The sequence below is a fragment of the Lepidochelys kempii genome, chromosome 1 (genome assembly GCF_965140265.1).
Source record: "Lepidochelys kempii isolate rLepKem1 chromosome 1, rLepKem1.hap2, whole genome shotgun sequence".
Taxonomy (NCBI): domain Eukaryota; kingdom Metazoa; phylum Chordata; order Testudines; family Cheloniidae; genus Lepidochelys; species Lepidochelys kempii.
In genome coordinates this window covers 184,312,504-184,317,923 of record NC_133256.1, presented here as the reverse complement: position 1 = coordinate 184,317,923, position 5,420 = coordinate 184,312,504, and positions in this window count along the sequence as shown.

Genomic DNA, 5,420 nt, shown 5'->3' with positions numbered 1-5,420 from the left:
CTGCCTATTGCTCTTTTAAAGAGTTGTCCTGGATCGGGATATAAATGTGATCTTACGCAGGCTGTATTTTAAGCAGCAACTTGGCCCAAGTTCAGCTCTTCCTCTGGCTCCCAGCTACTCTATTTTTAATGAAGGATTTGGGGTTATCAGAAAGGAAGTCAAATTGTTTTAGGAAAACAATAGCAAAGCAACTAAAAGTTTATTAGCTTCCTCCCCGGGGCCTGGAACCAACTTGTCAAACTACTGAAAAGATGGCAGGGCTATTTATTTAAAGGGCTGATGACAAGCCTCACAATTTCATTCCTGTTTGTCTTTGTGAGAACAAAGGAAAGTAAAAAAATCAAAAGGGAGCAGACATTTCTAATTGTTGAAAGGTGAAAGTAGGAGTTTAGGGTGGGCAACTGCTATGATTATGGTGGGATTTTCATGATAAAATGAATGTTCACCCACACTTTTCCAAGGCACCACAAAAAAAATCTCCTTGCTGATGGAAATCTTCCATGCTAAGTCTTAGCTCAGCCTTTGCCTTTAAGTAATAGTTTGAGGGGAACATTTCTTCAGCCATTTTGAGCTATGCAAAGGAGAAAAAATACAGTAGGCCAATGGCAGGGCCATGAATAGACCTCTAGTCTAGTTACAGTCCAGTGCATTACCATTGGCCTATTAAAAATATTTACATTGCTCCAAACTAGCTGCAATCAACTCCTCCACATGGTTATACCCGCATATTGGTGACATGACTCTATTAAAGTCACTGGAATCATGCTGGTATAAGAGAGTGGAGAGCCATGCTGCTACATTTGCAAGCATAAAATGTTCAGGTTGGCTAGCCCTCTCTGGGCACTTTCACTGTTTGCACCGACAAGAGAGAGAATAAAAAAGGGAACTAGGTTCTAAGCATTGGCAAAATACCTTTATCACAAAGCAGCAACATTTACTTACGGTGCTAATTACTTAATTGTGGCCTTATCCTGCTCCCTTTGAACACAATGGTGAAACTCATCACTAACTTCAATGATGCAGGAACAGGTGCCTGAGAGACTGATTCTGAAAGGCACCGAGCCAGCACAGTTTCAAAATTCTCACACTCCCAACCTCTGAGCAGCTCGAAAAGCAGGGATTTAAAATTCCTCTGCTCTCTAAAGTCTTGGACAATATTCAGTCCTGGATCAGTGACAGGTTTAAGGTGTGATCCGGTGATTTTGTCGTAATCCGCTAGGGCTAGAGTTACCTGCTATGTCTCATAAGAGAGCTGTGTGATTGCATGATCTCTGGAAGATCCCAAGATACTGGCTCTCAAAACTGCAACAGCCTGATATACAGAAAAGGTATGTTCCTAGAGGTTTAAAAAATATGTTTACAATGTCTGTCACTCTGAGCTCTGTACAGCTTTTAAAGCCATGGTTCAGCACAGCATTCCCATTCAGCAAAGCCCTTAAGCACATGCTTAACTTTGAAGACATATTTAAATCCCATTTTTTGTTCACTGAGACTTAAGCACGTGCGTATAGGGAAGCACCTGCCTAAATGCATTGCTGAAGCAGGCCCTCACATAGCCTGCTTTATTGGCAGGGGGTTATAGCAGATATTAGCTATACAAAAATATTTCTAAAGTATCATTCTTCTAAAATGTGACGCAGGCAAAACTCATGATGGTGTTTGTTAGAGTAAATGTTTTAGGTGCACCTGTTTGGAGTGACCTGTGTAACTTATTCATGGCTTAGTCACTTACAAGTAATGCAGTCATCTCAAGCTTACAGCTCTAAAATCTGCATACTGGTGCCATATCACTATGTATTCTCTCCATATTAATCATGTTGTCTCTGATCCTGCAAAAACTTGGGCATGTGAGTAACTTCATGTATGGGAATAGTCCTACTGTCTTTGATGGTGCTACCCATGTGGGTAAAGTTACCAGTGTGCATAAATGTTAATCCCGTGGTATGTCAGTTGTGATATATACTGTGCTAGTGCCCTAGCAAAGAGATGACAGGCCACCATGTAGGATGATACTCCATGTCTGGCATCACGAAAGCAGATGTGATAACCTGGAAATTGTTGAGCTGACAGATACTGCCAGGTAAAAATACTCTGGGACCTCTATCTGCAGAGTGCTGCCATCTGGAGGAGACTAGTGCTGGCACCTGCTTCATGAGGCCACCTGCTCCTCTGCTAGCTGTGGCACTGGAGGGCTTCCTGGCTCCAGAGCATAAGCATAACCCCACAACCATGACGATTAACCCTATTTGGGAGGTAGAGGACCCAGAATCCAATCCTACCCTGAACACAGTGCTCTCGCCATAAGGTGTGGAGCCTTCCCTGACAGAAATCTCTTGGGGAAACATGATGAAAGAGTTTGCAGAACAAGAGGCATAGTGCTGAACTGGCCGTTAATAGCATTGCCCTGAAGCACAAGGGGTTCCTTTGACAGGGCATATTGCCCAAAGTCTGATTGCTACCTTTAGAAGCATTCTTAAAATGTTTCAAGACATGACCCAGTAGGTAAAATTAAGAGCTATTTAATTGCACAAATTAGTAAGAAAATATTCTTATTGTCCACTCTTTTTATTAGTGATTTTAGTGCTGTGGACAGCCTCAGAGACTGAAGTCTTCTCTGAACAAAGCAATTATAGTATGGGCAAGTGGAGGTGCAACCTTCATGCTGCCTAGCCAACATGTCTCAACCCTGAGTGACTGCCTCTAGGAATAAGAGGGTGTTTACTCTCCATGAGACTATTCATCTTTGGCCTGTCTCACTGCCAGACGGTGTCGATTGTGGTGGTCTTTCTGGCGATGTGGACTAGGAACTGGACTAAAACCTCATACCCTTTTCATAGAGGTTAATCAGGTTATTAGATAACACAGGCCTGCCTTCCCTGATAAGCTTTGATCACTACCAACTGGGGCTGGATTCAAAGCACTAATCTAGAGGTGAAAACCTCTCTGTTCAATTACCCATCCCTGGAGACCTCCAGTGACAAGGGTTCTGACCAGTTGGTCAATCTAGTCTCATACAGGTGAAGGATGTGCTGTGGGTATATTATTGAGAACTGCAGAGCATGCAATAGAGCGGTGAATGGAAGGAGACAGGAAGACACCCGTGCCCAAAGGCGCACACACACGAAGTACAAGGTTGAAGCTATTTTGTTAGGATAACTCCAGCCCTGAGTTCCCCATAGGCCTCTTCCCCAGGCCCCACCCTTGCTCCGCCTCTTTCTGCCCCTACTCCGCCCCCTCTCCCAAGTCCTCCCCACCTGCCAGGCGCTTGTTTCTTTTTGCCCCCCTTCCCTGAGTACTTCAGCCCTGGGGCCTGCCAAACAGCCAGCCTGGGAGCCACAGGAACCATAGTGGCTGGTGGGTGCTGAGCACCCACTCTTTTTTTCTATAGGTGCTTGAGCCCTGGAGCACCTACGGAGTCCGCTCCTGTGCTCCTGGCAGTGAGGTAGGGATGCCCACTGTGGACTTCACCTTCCAGGTCTTATCAGTCTGGCACCTTGCACCAGCACCAAAATTCACTGGAAAAACGTGACAAGAAAAAGACAACATTGCACTGAACTTTTTTAAAGTTCAGTAAAGTTTTATATCCAATTCCACTTTCTGGATGAGTGAAGGTTTTTTTGTTCTATTCATATTTTGTGTGAACCTGCTCATCCATCCTTACCTGTATTTTTGGGCACCTTGGCCTTCATAGTAAAACACAACATTGGATTCATTTTTTAATGGCCCTCCAACCAAGCATTGCAAATAAGAACCTGCAGTGTGTTAAGGAAACAGGGAGAATTAAGCCCCTGGATTTATGTAGAACTCTTAATGGTTATGATTAAAGCACAGGGCAAAGTATGAATCATGAGGGACTGTTGGGTAGAATTTGAATGATATGTGGTGGGCAATTGACTAGCATTGGGAATCCTTATGTTATATAATGGGCAATATTTGACTAGTTTGTTTGGAGAACTTCCTTGCCCCTTGCCTCTCAAGGCTTTGCATTGTAGTGACCTTCCTCGCCCAAAGAGAGCTGGATAGACTTTTTGTGCAATTTCTCATTGTGTCTCTGCATGGCCTGAGGTGGTTGCTGCAGAATAATGATGGGATGGGAATCACTTCCTTCCACTTGCCGGTGAATATGCATCCTGCATTTGAAATCAGAAGAAGGGAATATGAGGTAGGATCCTGGGATTTAGAACTTCTAAGATAAAATGCACACAAACTTCATAACCCTCACCTACGTGTTCCCGATGAGGGTTGGTGTTTTTGCATCTCACTGATCGTGTGACTGTCACATGGTACCAAAGTGGGCTGGTACTGGTCCAAATCTTTTCTGGGACAAACCACATATGAATTCATACAGGAACTTCATGATAGCATTGGATTAGTTATTGATATTAACTGAAGGGGAGCTTGCTTTGGGAGGAATGGTTAAAAGTCATTAAAAGAAATTGATGTGGCTAAGAAACAATTTTATTTCAGCTAAACCTATTCAGGCAGTCCGCAAATATGGAATCAGTCCCCTTGAGAAAAGCCTGTGGGAAAACATCAATTATGTTGTTTAAAAACCAAAAACAAGAGGAAATGCCGAGGCATCTGAGGTGATAAGAATGACCTTAACAAATCCTGAGGAAAGCTTGAGCGCGATTTGTGTTTCTCCAAGTGTGAGAAACCAAGAGGCACATGCTAGTGGGATAGATGGTTCTCACATGTGATACCCATGTGGACTAAGCTAATAATTAGCCCTTGTTGTACCCTCCCCCCCTTCCCCTGAAGAAGGAAAACAACTTCAGCTGGTTCTTCTAATATCAAAGGGAACCCAAGACTGGTTTCCAAACAATGCACTCCGTATTTGGGAGTGTTGTCACCAAATCAGGGACACAATGGGATAAGTCCACAGAAAAGGCAATGGAAAATATAAATGGAAATGGTTCAAAGCCATGCAAAATTTTTCCAGAGGGTGGGATGGATGGGAAAATGGGAATTCTGACCATTTGCACAGGTCAGTCCATGTTCAGAACTAATTTCCAGTCTCAGGTAAGGTAACAACAGCGCACAAAAGTAGGAGGAAGCTCTGAAATGTGTGGCATGGAATAATGTAGCATCACATAACATCTGGTAAAGGTTTTTTAAATAGCCTCATCTGCATGATTCTGTGTTTCTGCCGTGAGTAATTTTATGGCAATAATAGTGAGTTCTGAGTTTATGTAGGAGAACAGATGGCTGCAGACTGGGGCTTTCTGGAAAGGAATCTAAAGGGCCTTGAAATATGCTGATAGGAAAATGCTGAGCAACCTGTTCCAATTATTGGGCTTAGATATCAGCATTTGTCTGCAGATCCCAGATTGTTTGGAACACATGAGAGATACTGCCCAGAGAGCTGTTGTTATGGCTATTAATGCCATTGGATACTCAAGGGATGAGAGATGGAAACC